Source organism: Myiozetetes cayanensis, unplaced genomic scaffold (genome assembly GCF_022539395.1).
Source record: "Myiozetetes cayanensis isolate MyiCay16 unplaced genomic scaffold, myiCay2020 scf5-8, whole genome shotgun sequence".
In the NCBI taxonomy this organism is placed as follows: domain Eukaryota; kingdom Metazoa; phylum Chordata; class Aves; order Passeriformes; family Tyrannidae; genus Myiozetetes; species Myiozetetes cayanensis.
Window position 1 is genome coordinate 1590176 of NW_026087742.1, and position 22640 is coordinate 1612815.

Sequence of the window (22640 nt, forward strand, 5' to 3'; positions counted from 1 at the left end):
CTGGGGACTCAGCAGCTGAATTCCCTAGGAGAGAAAATGTAGTATCGGATTACCTACTGAAGATGTTCCCCTCTCCAGCTGTCTGGCTTTATTTTCAGTAATTACAGGTTGCCATGCTCTTTAATTGTTGAAAATGAGCCCTGTGGAAGGTTTCAACTTGAATTGAACGCTCTGTTGGGTGTCTGTGTGAGGTGGGGAGAGCTGGGAGGCAGCGAGGGGCAGTGCTGAGGGTGGGAAGGCTGGGCTGGGGAGTCCCACACTTGCTGAAGGTCTGGTAGTGCTGCAGAGCGGGGACTGGGGGAACCTCCTCCGGATCCAGTTGCTCATTTTTCTCCTCGTTACTCCTGCGATCGCTTATCGAGTTATTTTATATACCGGTTGCTATCTTGAAATCTAAATTGCCTAATTCTTGGGTTGGTGACAGGAAATGTGAGCACAGAGCCCTGGCCCTGCAATTACTGTGACTAAGCATTAGGACTAATCACCAAGTGGGGAGCGTTGTCTCCCAGCCCTGCTCTTCCCCTGGCCGGTGGATGCCCGTCGGGAGGGTGGGGTTGGGGATCCTCACCATCCTCTCCTGTCTCCCCATCCCGACCTGCCTGTCTCTAGGGCTGCTGTGGGAATGTCAGATATGGCTCCTGCTTCCTCAGGGACACGGGCTTGCTTTCTGACGGGCAGGGTTCAGCCCTGACTCAGCGACGCACTGCAACCCATCAGACATGAGTAATCCTCCGGGGCAGAGGCGAAGGATAATGTGCACCTTTTTTTGGGGTATTAAGTCACCCTGTAGCTGTTGGAAGTATTGGTGCTTTATAGTTTTGTTTAATATCCCAGAACCCCATTACCAGGGTGGCTGTTAATCCCTTTGACAAGTGCTTTAATATTGCAGGAGGGATTTAAATTTCCACATGCGATCACAGTGCCATGGAACGAAGGGAGCAGGTTTGGTGGGTGTTGGTGGGTTGCTTGTTTTTCCCCATCCTTTCGGAGTTAAAAGTCAGCCGTGCTTTAGGAAAAAGGTGTGGAAAATTGCTCTGCTAAACAGGGCAAACGGAGCTGAGGGAGCAAGTGTGGCAGGCCTGGTTACACTTCCTGGGGAACTTGCTCTTTAAAGGGTGCGTGCCTGGTTTTAGGAGGGCTCCAACCTGTTTCGAGGCAGAAACACTTTATTTTTCCAGAATGCCTGTTGGGAAAAACTCTGCCAAACCGCGAATTTGCATTGTTTAAGTGTTTGCTTGAGCTTTCTGCTTTTGCTCAGGGAAATCGGTGGTAGGATTCCTGCTGGGGTTGGTGTCGAGGAGAGGCATTGATTTTACACCATCACAGCAGCGGCAGCGAGTCTGTTAGACGTCAGTGTTTGGAGCAGACTCATTTATCTTTAAATGAAGTTACACACTGTGGCTTGAGTTGTAGGTGATGGTTGTTCGAGAATGAACCCTGAGGAAAATACAGCTAATTTTCCTGCAGGATCAGTGACCTGGACTGGCCCAACACGTTGTCCTGGGAATGCCTGGGCATCCTCCTGCCAGCAGCTTGGGGTTGGGAGGATGAGGGGGCAGAAATGAGAGCTCCAAGCTTGGGACAACAGGTTGGCCTGGGTCTAGAGCATGGCCCTGTGGTGAATGGCAGCAGGGAGACCTTATTGCTCCCCCTTCACTTTGGCTCTGATTTATTACCCAGTGCTGGTCTTCTGCCATGCTGTGAGCTCAAAAAAAAGAAGGGTTTTTGGTGGGGGGCAGAAAAAAGGTCTCTGGAATAAAATACCAGCTTCTAAATAATTAATTACAAAGAAAAATCCAAAGCAAAATTAACGGTGGCATTGAATCTTTACAAGAATTCATCAAGGAAGAGGATGAATCTCTACTGATGTGTCTTTCCCAGTATTATTTCGTTAAACTGGCGACTGTGCGGTGCATGCCAGTGAGTTTTATGGCCCAGTAATCCACTGCTGGATGAGGGGAATACATTATTTATAGATTAGAGTGTTTTAACATCCTCACTCACATGGGGTTGTTTAAGGAGGTCAGGATGCAGAGCGGTGGGAATGGGATTAGCCCAGCTGTGCCTCGAGCCGGGCAGAAGCAGGGGATGAAAGGGGAAGTTACCACGTAGATACTGATGTTTTTACTGTGCCTCACAAGGCACAGGTCACGTAAGATTCAGGGGGTTCTGGAACCAGACTGTAGTTTTATTGGTTGTGACATCTCAAATTCTAAGTGAACTGGAAACAAACATGAACATCCTTTCCCCTGGCTCAGCAGACTCGCTCTCTGTTCGTGTTCTTGGTGGGGGGGTTGAGTTGTCAGAGGACTTGAGGAAGGGGGAGAGTGTCTGTGAGAACTACCAAGCCCCTCTTCCTTTCAGGGGGAAGCTCTTGTGCTGTTCCCACGTGAGAAGCTTCTCTCACAGCCCCGTGGGCCGGTGCTGTGGGCAGACAGGTAGCTGTTGATTCACTGCACAGTGCTTTTAGCGTAATTGCTTTTTGAGACTTCCAATTAGGCTTTCCATGAGAGTTGGGATGGGATGTTCTCAGGTTGCTTAAAGTGCCCTGGTAAAGCCAAGCCAATAAATGATCCCAGCAGGGTAGGGGGGTGCCCATTAGGCAGGATGTGCATCTGGGCACCTCTAGGATGAGGGATCCTGTGTAGTTTGGTCCTGGGAAGGGGCTCTTGTGCCTGGTTTGCCTCAGGGGGCTCCGTGGTCTTGCTGCTGCCAGTGCCCACAGCAGTTCCCACCCTCTTGGCTTGTGGTGGTCTTCCCAGGGCAAGGTCAGGGGCTGGAGGTTGGAGAGTTGTTCAACTCTGACATGTTCTGATATTGTCTAGAGCTTGTCCAGATGCCCCATGGTTGCACTCAATAGTCTTAGGGGTCTCTTCCAGCCTTAATAATTCTACATTTCTGCATTCTGAGGTAATTAATAGCTCAGACTCGCAGTGATGTTGATGGGGTTTAACAAATGGCCAGGCACCGTGTGCCTGCTGTGGTGCCACTTCACCTGGACTGGCACAGGATAAATAAATTGAGTTACCTTGCGTTGCCAAAGGTGCCCCTGAGTTGCAGGCAGTGAGCAGCACCTCTGGGAGCTGATTTGGGGCTGACCACAAACCTTGGTCACGTAGGTGCTGCTGTAATGATGTGTCTGCAAGTAGGGGTGTTGTCAAAGGATCAGGCTCTCTAAGTAGGCACTGTGGGGCACAGCAAGTCAGAGCTGCAGCTGGAGGGGTCGGGAGGGTTGCTGGACCTTTTCTGTAGCGCTTTGTCCGAAGCCAGAAAGCAGTTTCTGGAAGTCTTTAAGGTAGCAGAGGTGGGAGGGAAAAGGAAAGTGTGTAGATTTTGCATTAATACCTATCTCCACCATTTTTGGAAGATGCTCAGAGCCCCTCCTGTCAGGATTTCCCTTCATACCTTGTGGCTGCTGAAATACCCTCACAGAAACTGAACTTTTGGCGAGGGAGGGCTTTGCAACTCGTACTGCAAAGTGCTGTAGCACTCAGAAAACCCAATGTTGTGACTTCCCCAGGTGAGCAAACAGCCCTCTGTGGTCCTGCAGTCAAGTCCCTCCACGTCTCAGCTCAGAGGGAAAACAAAGAACCTTCTGCTGTCTGCTTCCCAGCTGGGAATTGCTCTGCTGTTGATTTGCATTAACCTGGGTGGGGAAGGTGTATTCCGAGCGTGCCCCAGGCCCTCAGACACTGAAAGGGAGACAAAAGACTCCCCATTGCGCAAGGCCACCGCTGGGAAGGGAGCTGGGAAGGTGCTGGGTGCAGCTGCTTCACAGAATCACAGCATCATTCAGGTTGGGAAAGACCTCTGAGACCATGGAGTCCATCCCCACCTCGTCCCCCAGCCCAGAGCACTGAGTGCCACGGCCAGGCCTTCCTTGGACACCTCCAGGGGTGGAGACTCTGCATCCTCACCCGTGCCTTGGTTCTGCATGGACACTGGCAAAACCTGCAAGACCCAAAGCAGGGGTTGTGCCTGAGCCTTCTGGCTTTGCCCACTGCTCCTCAGCCATGGGGAGGCCACTCACTTCCCTTGGCCAGTGGTTTCCCACCTCTCCCGGTGGGGGGATCCCTCTGATGCTGCAGGGAGGAACCTGCCCACCAAGTGCTGCAGGAATTGAAGCATTTTCTGCTTGTGTGTGTGTGTGTGTGTGTGTGATTGTTAAGTGATCGCTGCAGGTTTATGCACTGAATTCAAGTGGTGACTGAGAACTTTTGTCAGGCATCTGATGACTTTTGCTGTAAGTGATGTGTAATATGTGCCAAAGGTTGTTTTGGTGAAAAATGACTCATGTGCTTTTTTTAGCAGTAACAAAGGAGCTTTTTTTTTTTTTTTTTTTTTGTTAAATCTTTGCACTACTGCAACAATAAAAATGTGGTGGTTTTTTTTCCATGAAGTGGGAGGAAAGTTGCATTTTTGTTGACTCTTATGGCACTGCTATAAGAGATGTGAGATAGGCAGTAGCAGGCACCAGAAACACACACAGCCTGGGTGTAAGACTGGAGGCAGAATCCAGAAGCCAACTGAGTTGGAAGTTGCAGGATAAAATTTATGACAAAAAAAAAGTCTGTGGGAGTCACTTCCTCACTGATTTTCTTTCTTTCTTTTTTTTTTTTTTTAATTAATCTTAATGCTTTAGTAACATCTGGATGATTGCTTGGCAGTCATTTTCTGGGAAGCACTTTTGTGTGTGTGTGTATTTTGTTGTGGAGTGATAAATCACTGTAATTTACCAGCCTGGCTTTTAAAAATTTGAAAAGTCATCATACTATGTGATATGTTCCTTTGAGCTGTCAGTCCTGGAGGCATCTGAATCAATGCATGACATTTCAGCTCCTGTTTACTGTTTCAAACAGGTCTTTATGCTTGACATGGTTACCTGAGTGTACCTTCAAGTTTGGAACTTCTGGAGGGTTTTATTTTTCAAGGGGAAATTAAAAGGAGGAGGCAGCAGATTCAGTCAGTTGTTTTGGGCCAGCTGGAGCTGGTAAATCCATATCAATGTCCAGAGCTCCACAAAGACTGAGGACTCACTGGCAGTGTCCCTGGGAGTCCCTGTCTCTCCTTGGTGGGCCGTCTGTTCCCCCCCAGCTCAGCCAGTGACTCTCTGCTGAATTGTGGCCTCCAGCCTTTTTGCAGCAGGAGGCTGAGGCAAGAGGAGGGCAAAATTGCACATCCACATGGGTGCTCCAAGAGCTGGAGCCTGTGTTTCCAAAGAACATGAAGCAATGCAGGGAACAAGCAGGACGTGGCAGTCCAGGGGCATGAGAAAACCATGGTGCCTACCACAGTCAGCTTTTGATTTGTGCTGCTGGGCAAGCAGGAGAGACATCAAGGCTTCTTTGGGAGCATGGCTTTGAGAGGAAAGCTGTCTGCAGGGCTCGGGCTGCTGGAGCTGCATCTTTGAGAGAAGGGGGCTGCATTCTTTGGAGATAGAGGCATTGAAGGGAAGGTGTTCCTGAAGCTGTGATCGGGATCGTGGGGTTTCACAGAATCACTGAGGTTGGAAAAGACCTCTGAGACCATCAAGTCCAACCCTTGACTGATCCCCACCTTGTCCCCCAGCCCAGAGAGCACTAAGTGCCACGTCCAGTGGCCACCTCCAGGGATGGGGACTCCACCACCTGCCTGGGCGGCCCCTTCCAGTGCCTTTCTGTGAAGAAATTCCTCCTATCATCTCCAATTTGAACCTCTCCCCAAAGTTTCCAGTGCGTTTTACCTGAGGTTGTTTTAGCCTCGAGCCGTTGTCTGCAAGAGGAACAAGAAGCTCTTAGGAATGACCTTTGGAGTGAATTTGGGGTCCAGCTGATGTAGGCCTGCCACCCTCTGTAAATACATCCACTGTTGGCCCTAGTCTGAGCTCCGGGGTTTCCTGGGGGTGAGGGGCTCGATCCTGTTTGTCACCAGAGGCTGCTCCAGCTGTGCTGTGCTTGTCCCAAAAGGTTTCAGGTCGTGTTTGAGGTGGCTGCCCAGCCCCTGTTGCCCGAGGTGGCCCAGCAGGTTCAGGAGCAGCACAGCTCACCTGTCACTTACACAAGATTGCAGACGAGCAGCAGATACTCAGCTTTTTCAGAGCAGTCTTGAACCTGCTCATCAGAGTGTGCATCTCACTTGAAGCCAGCCAGCTGTGGAGAGCTATTTCTGTGCAGGAATCCTGTGAAATTTTAATGCACTCTTTGCTCATTCAACCCCAGAATGAGTCACTTAAGGGACCAGTGTCAGACTTTTGAAACCTCTGCCTACCTGTTGCTTCCACTGACTTTTCTGTAACCTGCTTGGGTCCTAGATTATTCATGGAGAGAACAAATCCAAGAGAGGACAGGTTGTCCTCAGTCACATGGTGGGATTGTGATTGTTGGGGCGTCCTGGGCAGGGCCAGGAGTTGGACTGGATGATCCTGGTGGGTCCCTTCCAGCTCAGGATATTCTATGGCTCTGTGGTTCAGGGTTTTAGCAGTGTGTAACACCAATGAGAAGGAATTAAGGATTAGCACACTTTCAGCACGTATATAAAACTATCCTTTTATCAAATTCTCTTTAAAAAAAAATAATCTGTATTTGGATATGTGAAGACAGCGACTTGTAGAGGTTTTTATTCTTCCCAGAGCTACTGATTCATTGTCTAAATGGCAATAAAATGTCTTGCCTCGCTGCAATCTGCACTGAGATGTTAGTCATGGCTCTGTGTTACTCAGAGCTGGGCACAGAAGGGAGAGACGGCAACTTCACACCTTCCTGGCAGCTCCTGCCTTTCACAACCCCACTTGAACCAGACGGCTCCACGTTGGTGAGGCTTTTTAACAGAATTCTCCAGAGGTTTTAGAAATTAATATATTTGTGGGGAGGCCTCTCCAGCTTCTTTCTCAGCTCCCCACTCAAAGAGCTTTCAAAAGCCAGGAGGGCTGGTGGGTGTTCAAGGCTGCACCCAGCCCACCCCTCCTGGAGCTTGGAGAGCTCCCGAGAGACAGAGATTTGGGAGGCTGGGAAATGAAAATAATTTTTTTTTTTTTTTTTTATTGCTCAAACTGGACCAAATTTCATGTTTGGAGTCTCTGCTAGTAAAATCGGCAGAGCAATAAGAGGATTATCTTTGTCCAACCTCGCTCTTTTTTTAAACCTAGGAGATGAGTGCCAGGGGCCAGGGATTCATATTCCACCATGCCTGACCTACAATTTATTGAAGTATTATCTCAGAGTAATTGAGTGGGCCCCACAAGTCTGTGTATCAGCTGAATTCTGGCCGTCTCTTAAGGAGGTGCATGTGATTCCTTTCACTTCATTTTCAGAGAGGCCTCTTCTGTGAAGCCAAGTGACGCTGTGGTTTGTGATGCTCTGATGAAATTGTGCCTTGCTGAACTCTGTCCCTGCTGTCTAAGGAGGTATTTGCCACCACCATGTCCCCTGCTTGAGCACCTCACCTGGATAAATGGCTGATCTTTAAGGTCCCTTCCAACCCAAGCCATTCTGAGATTCTGTAATTCATCCTGGCTCTGTTTCAGGGATGTATGAAAGGAATTTCTCTGTCTGTAAAAGGAGATTTGAGACGAGGGGAGATTTTGGATACTTGCCTGTGAATCCGTGGAATTAAGTTGGAGAGTGGAGCCCTAATCTAGTGCCTCCTCTGTGAGATACAGCTTTTGCTTAAGCTTCACAACTGAATAAACTAATAAAGCTGTCAGACAGCCGGGGTGCTGCCTGCTGAAATTCTTGGCTTGCAGTTGAACAGAATCCTCTAGAATTCAGAAACTTAGGGGGAAAAAAAAAAAAGGGTCCTCAGCATTAAATACTCATGCCCTTCTTTGAAAAACATCCCCCCCCACCCACATCTGAGCCGAGTGTTCTCCGAAAACCTCCTCGAATGTGCGAAAATAAGCGACGGCCCCGAGTGTAAAGAAAACAACGGGAGCATGAACACGCCCCACGTAAGTGCTGCAGGTTATTCCATCAGACTAATAACAGAAAATGGCTCTTCCCCATGGGACAGCATTGTGTAACATGGAATTTATTCAGCGGTGCAGAGTGGGATCTGAAATGCTACCTGTTGGCCTTGGCTGTTTCACTGCGAATCGGGGATTTGAGGGCTGGGGCTCGCTGATTTTTTTCCCCTGGCTGAGTGTGATTATCTCAATAGCTACACTTGAAAGCTGTTATTTAATTGCCATTGTGACACTGTAACAGTGCTCAAAGGATTACGAGTAAATGTGTGTGAAGAGCTTGATCCCTGAGAGGGTGAGGGATGCGAACCACACGCCTGGGCTGGGTTGTGGTGGTTTCTTACAGAAATTGAGTGGGGTTTTGGACTTAAATGACCATTTGTGCCTCTAGCTTCTCACAGACAGCCATGTTCTGTGGGCTGTCATCAGGGAGGAGCGTGCATGTTGCACTGTGCTGTTTTTAGTAGGAGAGTGTTAAAAATATTCTAAATACAGCTCTTTGTTAGTCCATTGTAGGATCATTTTAATTTAAACCCAACAAATATTTCAGCTGGGCTTCCGTAATGATTATTAGTTTTTAATTATTTCTTCCATTTTCCTTGATTAAAAATGGAATTAGTACTCTTCTAAATCTAGTTTTATTTACTGACTCGGCATGTAGAATTGCTGCTGCCTTCTTTCATGAAAGGCACTGTAACCTTGAAAAAGCTGGATGGCTGTTGTGTCCATGTTTCTTCACCTAAGTGGACTGGGAAAATATTGGTAGAATTTTACCATTTTAAGGCTGGTCTAACTAACAGCATATTAGTGTTTTTAAGCTGCTGCTGAAGGAACAAGTTAGTTTGCATGACATCAATCACAACTTCATGGTCAGTCTAGTCCAGGATGTCAATGTCTGGTACCACATCAGCTAAATTAGAATCTATAGTTAGCTGTCACGATAGTAAATGGGATTTATTTTGTTTTATTCTTCTCTGTATGCAAATTCCAACCCATTCTAGTGCACAGGGCCTGTGTACTTGTTGTGCATCATCTTTTGGTGAGTACATCCCTAAAAATCATTCCAGCAGAGGTGTGCATGGTCCTTGTGAATTAGATCCTCTCTGTAGGAATTTACCAACCTGTTTCACTTGGCACAGCAAAAGAATCAGCAAAATTAACAGCATTTTGGGTTTCTTAACTTTATATTGCTCAAGCTCCCTTAATGAATTAATTGGGAAAAATCACCTATGGCAGGTGACAGACACTTCTGTTTCATGTGGATGGATTGTGTTTAAGTGGCATATGCTGAAGGAATATGTCCAGGTAGTGTTCTTGTGGGACTGCCAGTTCATAATTCAGTTTAGTCTGAAGTCCCTGGCTGGCAGGTTAGACTGGGAACTGTCCTCCTGTCTCCATTAATCTTCATCTGAACGTTCCCTGGAAAAAAACTCGAGCCCGGGGATGGCTCCATTGCTGATAGGTGTGCTAACAACCCTTGCCCTGCATTGATCCACGCTCCAAGCTGCTCACTTGAATTATGGGCTAATTCTGCCTGGAATTCTGCATAATTTTAAACTCTTGGCTTGTTTAATAAAGTTACTTGTCAGGGTGATGTCGGAAGTAATGACGGAACTTCAGTCACGTGAGTGCTCGGATGAAAACGTCCCTGGGGTCTGGTGGGAGCCAATTTCCATTCCAGCAGGGCTGAGTTCTGCTCAGGTCTGACATTATGGCATTTCAATGTCTTCCTTGTGAGTTTTTCAGCAGATTTCTGCGGAGGAAAAGGTGGATTCTGGAAATCTCGCATAAACAAATTACAACTTGGCAGGCCCGACGCTGCCGTGTTGTTCCCTGCTTGCTAAAACTTCCAGTAAAACGGGCTCTCTGATACAGGAATATCCCAGAATATGGGTTGGGTCAGGAGAAACTGGGAGCCAAAGCAGGGCTGAACCTTCTCCCTTTTGAAGCACCATCCCACCTGTGTTTGCACTCTCTGCATTTTTCATGATGTATTGACAAAGAAATGTCGGGGTGAGTTTCCTGAAAACAAAGGAGTGAATGAATGAAGTCTTTTTTCTCTTTTATTCCTGAAACTGGTTATGGGCCTTTTTTTTTTTTTTTTTTTTTTTTTTTTCCCCCTAAGCCTGTTAGGTTGGGCTTTAAAGAACAGCCCCCAAACCCCAGACAATACAGCAGAGCCAAAAGTGCTGGAGCAGGTGTTGCCTACTTGTTCAAACAAGTCTAGGACTCGTTTTCTTTTCAGAACACAGTTGGAAGTCAGGCCTTAAGGAGGAATATTGAAGTGGAACTATTGAGCATAAACTCACAAAGTGGGCCCTGTGCCCCAAAATTGTGTATTTACGTGTGTCTCTGTGAGAAGAGCAGGTTATTAGCCCTGCTGAGTTGCTGTGAGCAGGGACACACCCTCACACTAAACCTTCCCAGAGCTTTCTCAGTGTTTTTGCTCCTTAGGAAGATTAACTGCAATCCCTTTCCTTTCTCCTCCCTGTGGCTGCCCCATCCCTGGAAGTGTTCAAGGCCAGGTTGGACTGGGCTTGGAGCAACCTGGGCTAGTGGAAGGTGTCCCTGCCCACGGCAGGGGGATGAGCTTTAAGGTCCCTTCCAGCCCAGTTCCAGGTTTCTGTGATTCTGATAGTCCAGATCTCCTTATCTGCCTCACAGTTTGGGTTTTTCCCTCAGTGTTTTGTGCCTCAAATTAAAATTGCACCAGCTTGTGTGAATGGCTCTGAGAGATGGGGTTGTTTCAGCTGGCAGAGCCATTGGCACAGCTTCCTGCCTGCCCACAGCTCAGCCATTCCTGGGAAGGCTTTTTCCCACCTTGGTGACGTTTTGAGGCGTTTCAGGAGGTGCTGAAGATGGTCACAGCGTGTGGTGTGTGTGCTTCCACCACCCAGCAATCTGGGAGGCCCCTTTGGCCAGAGTTTGCCGCATCTCCTGCGTAAACAAACACTTGTTTCTTTTAGTTCCCCCTCCGTGTCCAGATTGCACTGGGGCATGTTTCCTAGTTGGAACGGGAGCCCTCAGCAAAGGCCTGTTCTGCCGGTGGGGCTGGGGAAGTTGTTTCCCTTGGAAAGCTGGAGGTGCCCATTGTGTAAAATGTTTCGCAAGTCACGTTGGGCTGGGAAGAAGTACTTGGTGGGGCAGAGCCTGCAAGCTGGAGCAGAGAGGAGCCCTGCAAAAGTGATTATACATTCCTTTTCATGGGTTGCTTGGGCTTTTTTTTTCTTTTTTTTTTTTTTTGAGAGGCAGAGAATACGTTCAGGCATGTTAAAACCTGTGCTAGAAGCGATAATGGAGCGCCTCCCTCCTTTCCCACAGCTGGGCGTAGGTAGGACGTGCCAAAGCTCAGTGCCTGGCTCCTTGTGTTCACAGCCCTCTGCTTGGAGATGGAGAGGGGTGAGGTGGTCGAGGGGCCTCTTCTCCTCCACCTCTGGTCTCCACATCCCCGTGCCCACCTCTCACCTCGGTGCTTGCTGAGCCCTAAATGGCCAGGCTGGGGGTGCTCGGGGTCCTTTCCTCTTTCCACCACCCCATCCTAGAGCATGAGGTCTGTGCCTAGAGCCACCTTCTTCCCCGTGTCCTGCTGCCCACTGAGATCACTCAGGATCCTCAGGGTAAAGCACAGCCCACGGTGAATGGGGGTGGCAGAAGCTGGCCTCAAACCCTGTTTCCAGCCATCACTGTCATAGTTTATTTGTTTCATTTCAAAGCTGTTGCAGACACAGCTGGTTTAAATTACTCCTCCCTCGTGACCTGCTGTGCTGGTAAGTGGTCAGGCTAAACAATATCCCAATATTAATTGGTGCAGTGGGATTTTGGGTGATGCTTGGAGGAGCGTCGCTCTTGTGTTCAGCTTGTTTTAGCTCTGCAAATGTTTTTATTGTCTTTAAAAGGGATTTGCTGCCTGTTTACATAATTATTAATCTAATAATTAAACCTGAATTGAACCCTGAAAGTTGGTGATCCTGTGTGAAACGCTGAGAACAAAGGAAGCCTGTCAAGTTTTTGTATCTTTTATAAACATGAGCCTCCGGAACAATCAAACTGACAGAAATCCCACAAAAATGTCCCAATTAATGGACTTTCTGTTTGCTGCACTATATAAGGTTACAGAAATACTGGTAGCTAATTGCAGCCTTACAGATGGCACCAGGAGGGATGGTTTTTCTCCAGCCTGCGCTGCCTTCCTTCGGCTCTCTGAAGTTCGGAGCAAGGAACACTTTTTGCAGAGGAACGAGGGTGTTTGGTTGCTTTTTTGGGTGCTTTGCCTGGATGTAGCTGCTGGGTGTTTCAAAAAATTATAGGTAAGTTGTTAACAAGGGCGTTTTCAAAACTTATCGTGGGTTTCCTTTGAGGGACACTTTTTTTGTTTCAAATGGGGAAAGGGAGACTTGCTGCCCTGGGATGGTGCTGGGAGATGGCAGCAGGGAACTGCCTTTGCTTCCTTCTCCTTCTCCTCACTGGAGCTGCCAGGTCTCCTGGGCCACAGCAGGGAGAAGGGGAAGGAGGAGGAGGAGAAAGAGCCTTCCCTACAGCCAAACCCAGGTGGGACAGCCCTGAGAGAGGGGCTCGGGGAGCTGGTGCCTGTGGCCCAGCCCGGCTGGTGGAGGGGGCTGTGTGCCAAAGAGAAGCTGCTGGAAGTGCCTGCTGAGGAAATGATTTGTAGCTAAGCCAGAGAAATAACATCTCTTATTTTTTTTTTTTTTTTTCTCTGAGATTTTTTTCCTTCTGTTCTCTGCTCCTTTTGGCCTTTTCCTTCTTGAAAGTTCCGTGCGGGAGGCAAGGAAGGATTTCCCTCTGCGGTTCGGGAACGCCGGGCTAAGCTTTTAGGGTTCCGTGTGCGACTCTTCGAGTCCCGTTGCTTCCTCCTGATCTGAAGGCCCGTGGAATTAATTTTCCACTGATTTCACTGTGGCTTTTTGGGCAAGGTGTTCAGGAGAGCTGTTATTTCTGCAGGCGGGACCGCTCATGTGGCGGCTTGTTCCGAGCGAGGCCGATATGCAAACGCTCGACAGGTTCCTTTTGAAGAAAAGGATGGTGTCAGCAACTGTGCAGGGAGGGAGACACCTCTCCTTCCCCTCACACACCCGAGGCTTCTGCCCACTCTTGGTGCAGCCTCACAGAGGGAAGCCCTGGGCTGCAAGATCACAGAAGCCGGGAGTGTTTGTGTTGCCGCAGTGCTTCTGCTGGAAGAGCTTATTTTAAGCTTAATTTTCATTGGTAATAAAAAAATAAGTGTTACTGTAAGTTCATGTCGCAGTTTTGCTCCTGTAACTGTTGCTGTGGCCTCTGCAGGCACGGTCAAGAGGTGATGTTCCATCAAACTGGTGGCTATAGCTGTGCTGGCAAATATTTGTGATGTATGTCTGGCCTTAATTTTGAGGCTGTGCTTAGATCCTGCACTGCACAGAGCTGTCCTTCCTCCTTCAATAAGGGGATAACTTCTTGAGAATGATTTTGTAGGAGTTGGTTGAAAACTGTAAATTATAAAGTGCGAATTACTGGGTCTTTTTACCTCCTCCTTCTCTTTTAATGTAGGTGTGTCAACCCTTTCTTGTAGGTATGTCAACCCTTTCGTGTAGGTATGTCAACCCTTTGACACTGGCATGTCAGCTCTGAAAAGTGGTGGAAAAAAACCCCAAGAAAACAAGTGAAGGAGGGATTTGCATTTGAAATATTTTGATTTCACTCATGGGTGACTTGAAGGGATGTGCAGCCCATCCGTGATGTGAGATAAGGTGATCTTTTTAAGATGGCAAGACTGTCTTTTTGAGGACAAAACATCCAGAGGTCTCCAGAGCACCTGTAGGGCAGACTCTGTACTAGACATCTGCAAACTTCAGTGGTAAAACCTTCTGAACTGGCACAAAGGTTACTGTGTTCTGAAAAGAGGTGCAGAGTGGCACAGTGAGATTCATCCACTTGCTACAGAAATGAAGTTACTGCTTCTGGCCCGGGTCTGTAGGATCAGTGTGGAGATGTGGCTGCTGGTGGAGTGAGTGGAAGGCACAGGAGAGTCACCCCTCCTGGTGGCTTTGGCTCAGGAGGGAGGAAATGTAGTCTCTCAAGAAGAGTGAAATTCAGGCTCCCTGATGATATTTTTCACACCTGTTTGAGTAAAAATTACTTTTAACCAGTGACATAGTGGGGGCTGGGTGCACACAGACAAGTGCTGGGAAGTTACTGGGAAAATCTGGGCTTCCCTGCAGCTTGGGGGTCACTCAGTTTGTGGGAGAGATGCCATTCAGGTGAATTCAGGAGCTGTTGTGAGCTCAAATGGGCTGAATAAGTCACTTGGGCAAGGTGATTGTGGTCAGTGCGTCTGCAAATACACTGTGTGAGTATCTGCTGCAAGGTTTGTTTTCATTTGGCCTGGGAATGATGCCACAGAAAATACCAGTGGCTTTCTCAGCTACTAAAAATCATCTACTACTCTTTAAATGTGAAGAGGAAACTGGTTATTTTCTTTCAGGGCTATTTTGGGCCACGTACCAAGTGATGGAATGGCACTTACTGCTGCTGAAAATATCGAGTGCTGCGTAGATTTACTGTGTCTTTGTTTGATGGTGTGGCTGATATTTCAGCAGCCTGGCATTTGGAAGAGGCAGAGCTGTTGTTTGATGAGAAGTTTGCATTTTTGGATGCACGTTCAGAATGCCTAAAAAAAAAAAAAAAATCCACTTTAAATCATACTTTAGCACCGTGTAATGTTTCGTTAATGTGACTATACCCGGCAGTAACTGCTGCAGGTAAGAAAATATGCTTGTAATATAAAATTCTTATATTATAAAATATTCTTATTAAGGCAGAATGTTTTATTGATGACCTTCTTTTACAAAAAAAAAAAAAAGGAGTCATTGAAGCAGAGCTTTTTTCCACCAACACTCTGTTTGTGCTTCAGCCAGGCAGCACCTGTAGCGCTCCCTCTGATAAATTGCTCTACTGGGTGACATTCCAGTAACTGGGCAATCAGTTTTCCTTTTCTGGTGAATGGTTTATTCACTGAGAAGTGGTTTGGGAGTCTGGGACAGCTGAGAAGCTCTGGGGCTGGTTATAAGCTGCAGAGGGCCCCAGTCAAGTGACACTGCGTTGTCAGAGGCAGATTCATGGCGGGACCTGAGGTGCTGAGCAATCGCTGCAACTACAGATTTGACTTAAACTCACTCAGTGTTTTCACCTGAAAACGTGATTTTTTCCTGCTGAAATCCTAATTTTCCAGGTAGACTAATAAAATAGAGAAAGAGTGGCTTCCCCACCTGCACATGTGCGATGCACCCACGTGCTGCTTTCCATCCTGTACCCAAGAGGGATGTCACTCCTCCAAAGCCAGGCAGGTCCAGATCAAAGTCCTCTGTCTGGTGAGCCTAAAATCTCCATTTTCTGCCTCTCCTGTGGAAGGCACCTTTACTGGGGGCTTTTTTTGAGGTACTGTGTTATCAGATGTCCCTGGAACAGTTTGTGTTGTAATTAGTTGCTTATGCTTTTCAAATATTGAGGCACTAAAAGAAAGTGAGAGCCCAGTGCTGGAAAATTCCCTCCTAGGATTTGGAACATCTCTCCTTGCTGCTTCTCTGGCAATACCTTTGGAGTCGTTTTCAGAAGCAGAATAAAACTGAAGCTGTTTTTGGCAGAACCTGCAGGATGTCGGGAGCTCACAGGTACAAGCCCCTCAGCTGGTCACCTGGCAGTGCTGGCTGTGCACTAATCACAGGCAGCTTCTGTGTGCCAGCAACAATTCCCTGTTATTGAGCACAGATTGCAAAGCCAGAGGAGAACTTGAACCAACCACTGCGCTGCCAGGCTGGGGAGGATCAGTCCAGCAGCATCAAACTCGTTGCTTTTGTCGTAGTGCTCAGGAACAGCTTGAGTTTTCAGAGGGATGAGCTCTCTCCCTGGGTGCAGCTGTGATCTGTGGATGTCACCGAGCTGGGCAGTTCATAGAATCCAGGGCAATGTTCACCTCCTGAACAAGCCAGCTGGATCCACGGGGCTTGACAAAGCTGCCTCTCTGCTTGTGTCCTGTTTGACAACAGCTTTGTTGTTCCCGGCTCCTCTTGCACTGAGAATCTCTGCTTTTCCTGAAGGTAGGCTGGCCTGTATGAGCCTTGGCCGTGGATGATGAGGGTTGCACATATTGTTTCAGATGAGGTCAATGTCTTCTGCGGCATCGTTCGCTCCTGTTTCTGCTGGGCAAGTCTTGCTTGGCCCATATTTTGGTTACATTTGCTTTTCTTTTGACTTCTATCACCGCTTGCGGCCCTCTGGGATCGATATGGGACAAAAGGTCTGTGCTGTGACTCTTTCCAGCTTTGTGTCATCAGCACAAGTCACTGGCACGTCTCGTTTTTACGTGTCGTCATTGAAAACATAAAAAACCTCGGTCCCTTGAGCCATATAATTCTCCTTTCAGCACAACCTCTGTGCAAAGTTTCCTCGTGCAGATCATAATCCCTGTGCCGGTTTTTTGTCGTCTTCAGCTCCACTAGTAGTTTCCTGGGAAGTTGTATTCTGCCCTCTCCTCCCCTGGAAAATGGCCAGATGGCTATGTCACTGCTGGGATCACTTGTTCTCCAGTCCCAGGCAGGATCCTGATCCGCAGGTTTTAATATAAAAATTCCTGTCCCTATCCCTGTGGTCGCTTGCACCGCTTCTCTCACAGCTTTGGGATGCAGAGGGAAAACTGCTGCTGAGTGGCACATTTCAAACTCTCTGAATTTTGCTCCTGATGCCTCAGATGTGGTGATTCACATGCCTTGCTCCCCCCCTGCCTTCACTGGAAAAGGCGGCAAACACTGGAAAAGAAGGCAAAGCCTTCATTTTGTTTGGAGGCCAAGCTCAGAAGCTCATGGGTGTCAGCTTTCCATCACCACTGCCTCAGCCCGACTTGGTAATTCCGGCTTTTCCTCTCCAAACAAACCATTTGCTGATCCATCCTTTTTCCCTCCCCACAGTAGGGCTCTGCTCCCTGCCCGCCTCTTCCAGGGGTGGGAGCTCATCCCTGAGGCCCCACGGGCGTCTTCTCCTGGGATTCCCATCCCTCGTGGGTTTTGTCCCGAAGAGGCAACACCCAGTGGGTGGCTGTGGTGTTGTGTGCTGCTCCCCAGGGGAAGAGCTCTGGGCAGGAGCCCTATCAGGAGATGGGATGGACGAGCTGGGAGTGAAACCGGTCGGCCCGGATCGGCTGAACCTCGGCGCGGATACGTCGCGATCGGGTTCTGTCAGGACGTGCAGGATAAAATCTGAATGCCTAATTTAGCTTTGGCAGAGCCGTGCTGGTGCAGACCAGCCGAGCTTTGCATTAATGAGAACGTGGATGTTTCCTTCTCTCTCCGGCGTGCTGGGGAAACGGGGTCACGCGGAGCAGCCGGCTCTGCTGTGGTTCGTATCGTCCCACCAGGGGAAAACAGCACCACTTGGGCTCAGCTGTGTCCTCCCAGGCTCTGGATAAGCAGGAGTCGAGATTCCCAGTGTTGGTTTTTGTGAAGCTTGGCTGCCCCTTCATCTCAGGCCCCGTTTTTTTCTCCCACCCTGCCCGGCAGGCGCTCGGTGCAGCTGGGGCTGGTAGTCCTGTGGCTAGTCCTGGTTTTAGGCCTGGGTGGGAATGGCTGTCTCAAGCATCTTTCCTTTTCCATGTCCCCCCAGACTAACCCCTCCGTGGTGTCCCTGACACATCAGGCAGTAAACCCTCTTATTTTCGGGAAGCGCTGGATGTTCAGTGCGTGCTTTCTGCTGGCTAAACACGGCATTCCTCCTTGGAGTCACCCAGTGCCCGTTCAGATTGGGGATATGGCCATCCTGGGCCTTTCTGCAGTTGGTGGGAGCTCTGTATTCGTACTTGGCAGAGAGGGCAGGGAGCTGTAGGGAGTCTCCCTGGCTTGCCCAGGCTGCCAGGCAGGAATCCAGCCCTGCCCTGCAGTGCTGCAGCTGCCGGTCTCTCTGCCCTGGCCCAGCACAGCCTGGCAAGCAATTTCAGTGAAGGCTGAGTCTGGGAGGTACTGACTTAAAAGCAGGAGCTCACAGAGAGAGATATTGTGCCAAAACTTCTGCAAGGTAGGCTGTAATCTTAAAAGGACATCCTTTGCTGCAGTGCTTTTCCTTATTATACCTCCCTTGTGGCCCCAGCACGGAAGTTGTTACTTTGAGGTCCTTCCTACTAATTCTGTGGCAATAATTGAGGTGTTTTGTACTGCTTTGGTGCTCAGCGAGGTTTCCTCATGCTCCCTCAGAGAGAGAGTGTGACCAAAATGTGAAAGCTGCTGTGGTTGTGTGTTTGCCTGAGCTTTATTTGACACCAGCTTTTCCTTTTCCGGAGACCTGTGGAATCCCTCCCCAGCACTTAAGGCAGGGGATCTAAAATTAGATACTTCATATCTCAGGCACCATCTTAATGATCTGTGTGAGGTCTTTGGCATTGCCTGAAAATCAGATTACTTACCTCAGTGAGGATATACACCAAACATTTCCTCTTCCAATTCCCCCTACCCCAATTATTGTCCTCAGGTTTTTTTGGTTTTTTTTCTTTTTTTCCACAACGTTTTTAATCCTTCACATCCTGTCTCAGCGGCTCCTGGGTCACTCAGGCCAGGGGCTGCAGCTTTAATTGCTGCAGTCTGTGGTGCTGGCTGGTTCTTCTGTGCATGCAGGGTCTGTCATGTCCTGCTCTGCTTCTGCACTCCTTGGCTGTGCAAGGAGTGCTCTCAGGGATCCATCTGGAGCTCTGCCTCCCGGTCTGAACGTTTTCTTGTTCCTCCTAAATAGAGTTCCTGAGTTCCTTTGAGTGCATTTGGCAAGTCCTGTCCTCGCTGTGTATCAGCAGTTTTTCAGCTCCTTTTGGCACAACCAGAAAGTCCTTTTGAAGCAAAGCGTAATAACAATAACATAGAAGCTAAAGGTAAATAAACAAACCACACCTTCTTTTTTTTTTTTTTTTTATTTCAGCTGTGTTTTGGGAATTATTTTTATTTTTTTAGGCAACGTATAAATGCATATGCAGTCTTTGTAGCCACCTCTCTCCTTCTTGTCCTCCATGGAGGCCAAATGGGCTCCTTCTTCCCTGCAGCTCCCTTGTGGCTGGGCTTTGTCTGCCCCACAGGCTCCAGGGAGTTGCCCTCGCGGCTTCCCATAGATTTGCTTATGTCTGATGATCTGAAATTAGAATCCTTCCCCTTCCCTGCCCTTTGCTGTAAACGTGTAAAACCTTGCAGATTTCCCTTAGGGAAGAAAGGGGGATTTTCCCACCATTAAAAATGAAAGGGAAGGGAAGGAGAAAGAGTTAAAACATGCTCAGATACTTGTAAAAATGATTAAAAAACAAACAATCCCACAACAGTGCCAATTATTCACATCCCATCGTATAAATATAGAAACCCTGGAGAGGGGGCTTTCCCTTGGGCTACCTGCTCTGCTCTTCCATTAATTTATTACCAAGGCCCCACAGTGCTCTGTCAGTGCTGTGCTCCTGGTTTTGTTTCCTTTAGCTGGGATCTGGGGATGGTTGATGGTTGATTTTTGGCTACACGCAGCTTTTAGGTCTCTTGACAAACCTTCCTCCCCTCCCTCTCGTTTTGCCTTTTCTTCCCTCCCTTAGGAATTCTCACCGGGGTGGTGCTCCAGCTGGAGCAGAGCAAGGCTTCCCACACCTTCCCTTCAGGAGTTCTTCACAAAGGGAACGTGGGTTTATTTTTCTTTCCCCTCCTCTTCATCTGGAGCAATCACCAGCATTGTTCCCCCGGCCGTGACAGACGCGGAGGTTGCGTGTTAGCCAGACGCTTGCAAAGAGCTTTTGCAATTCCAGCTCTGCTGGCCAGTTCCTGGGAGTGTGCAGATGGTCCCCTCAGCCTTGTGTGGATGGTCATTGTCATCAGACTCTGGTTTCAGGAGCAGCCATTCTCCTCAACAGGTAGTGTAAGCCGTGGTTGGTTTAAAACAAGATTTTTCTCACAAACAAAAAATGGCATTTTATGTGGTGTAGAAAGAAAACATGGAGAGGAGCATGTTTGTAATTTTATTTTCACTGATTTAAAAGTCAGCCAGCTTCTGCAATCCACTAAAGTTGGTCTTGGAGCTCAGTGTCATATGGAGGTTCAGTGGCCCCGAGGCTGCCCAGAGCTCAAGGAGCGTTTGGACAACACCCTCAGGGCCGGGGTGGGATTGTTGGGGTGTCTGTGCAGGGTCAGGAGTTGGACTTGGATGGTCCCTTCCAGCTCAGGCTATTCCACGATCCATTTCTTGTGGGTTTTATTTTGTGGGGGGCAGCCCAGGGGTGTGGGATGCAGAGAGCCAGGGCTGTCAGGCCACCAGAACCCTGGAGCACTGGAGAGCATTTACCTTTGTCTCAGGGGAGGGGATTGGACAGATTGATTTCAGCAGCCATTCACATTAACTAGAGGTAATAAAGGCCAACAAAATGTGGCCTCCAGTTACAAATAAAAGGGCCTGATTCTCCATTTCAGGAGATGGGATCGAACGCTGGAGTTAACAGTGGCGTGGGACTGGGAGTGTGGGTGGGGAATACAGCCCAGAGCCACTGATGAATATTAAGTAGTTTCTGTATGCAATGACTGCTGCTTTCTGTCTCTGTGTGTGCAGCCTGATGGGTTATGGTAGAGTTACTACGGGATGAAAATTTGCTTGCTGGCCAGCTGATCTCACATCTGCAGCTGCATTTGGAACCTGACAAAAACGATGCATCATAAAATGAGAAAGTAAAACTAGAAAGCGAGCTGTGGTCCTTCTCACCAACTTTTCCCCCTCACTGGGCAAGAGGATATACCTGCACACTGAGTTTTTCTTGCTGGAAGGGAAAGGCTCTGCTTTGAAAAGGAGCCTTTTAGAAAACTGCAGCTTCCATATTTTTCATCTTACTGAATGTCCACGAGCAAAAGGTGTGCTGGATTTTTTTCCTGCCCTCTTGGCATTGCAAACTGCCCCCAGCATGTGACAGTCGGGGCTCTCTCTTTGCTGTCCCTGGAATCACGGGTAGCAGATGAATGGAATAGAATAACAAGGTGCTCCTTTAATATATTCTCCTTCCTTACTGTGCATTTAATCCATCCCTGGTGGTTTGCTGGGATTGCCTTCAGTTGCTGGGCGATGAGCCCTGTGGGAACTCCTTGGCCTGGTTTTCCAAGGCGCTGTTTTGTGGCTGTGGAATAAATACAGCTGTGCTGCCTCCAGACCTTCAAAGAACACGAGGAGTTTGCACTGCCATGTGGAACGTGTGTGTGTGTTTAAGATGGAATATTTTGTCTTGAGCATGGAAGTTTGTAAATCTTTATTTGATTGTTTGTTTGTTTGTTTGAAATGAGTTGTTCCATGAGTGAGTGTTTACAAGTGTCCCTCTCCCCTGAGAACAGTTCCTGGTGAGTTACTGGTCAGCCTCTCCCTGGGCCAGGCTCCACTGGCAGAGCAGATGTGTCCAGGGCTCTGTGCTGGGAAGGAAGCCATGGGGCTGTGTTTGCTTCAGCCCTTCCTCCTGGTGGAGGAGCACAGCCAGCCCTGTTTGCCAAGACTTTGTTAGAGGGAAGGCCTTGTCTGAGGCTGCTCCAGAGCTCCAGAATTTCTGCTGCAGCAGAGCCTGGGCTGTTGGAGTGAACTGGGAAGCAACAGAACCTATCCAGTGCATATCAAAGAGAAAAATGAAAAGCTGATGTTCTTCTTGAAAAGCATGACTGGGTGGCATTCAGGAAAGACTGTCCAAGTTGTAAAAGTCAATAGGACCAAAATGTTTCAGGACAGGGTCCAGGGGTCTTCTCTTCTGGAGGAGCTGTGTGTGCATGGTACTCATCTGCTCATGGCAGAGGGTGTTGCCAGCCCTTCAGGTGTACCTGGAGGGGAGTGAGGATTTGGATAATGCAGCATCCAGCTGTGAACATCCACTTTCTAACAAAGGACTGCAAGGAGAGAAGGATTTTTGCTGAAGGAGCGCAGGTGGTGTGGGAAGGGAGGTGACCAGAGTTTGCATCACCCTGGAGCAGATTTTACTGAGTTAAAAACTCCTCAAAAGCTGCTTCAGGATGGAAAATTCTGACAAAAATCTGTCTTGTTCTTCTTTTGATCGAGTTTTCTGGGGCAGTAGCAGGCGGATCTGAACAAAGGTGGTCGCAATTCCTTTTCCTCTGGAGGTGAGGAGTGCTCGTGGCAGGGTTGTTCTCCATGTGGTGGATGCAGGTGGGGGGGAGCCTCTCGCCTGTAGGACCTTGTTTGTCAGCAAGATTCCCCTCCTGCAAATTATTGGCAGCTGGCATGGTAATGAGTCCATTTCAATATAAATGAGCTTCATTTTATTAATTTCTGCCAGCTCCTGAGCAATTCATGAACTGCTTTACAGATCTCAACCAACAGCTTGGGGGGAAGAGGGGGAGGTGGGGAGCAAAGAGGGGAACGTGAAGGAGGAGAAAGAAAAGGAGAATATTTTTAATTTAAAAAGGTGCCAGTGACTCTCATCTCTTCTGAGAACTCAGCCAAGAGCGAGTATCCCACTTTCCCCACCAGGCAGCTCTAATGACACGAAGGGCATCAGTAATCTCTCCCCAGGGTTTTTGTTCCTTGGGACTTCAGGAGAAGTTTATTACTCTCACCACTCTGTGTACAGTGTTGAGTTGGTGTTGGTGGTTGGCTGGGACAAGGGGGAGTTGATGGGAGATGGATTGGGAAGCACGACCAGCCTTCTGGTGAGTTTGTATCTCCAAGCCTGGACCTT

At 48.4% G+C, this 22640-nt stretch overlaps 1 protein-coding gene across 9 annotated transcripts in view; it reads left to right on the forward strand.

The window, feature by feature from the left end:
• Nucleotides 1-22640, forward strand: part of TIAM1 (TIAM Rac1 associated GEF 1) — a 158398-nt gene that overhangs the window by 55170 nt on the left and 80588 nt on the right. The gene's annotated exons all lie outside the window — the stretch shown is intronic.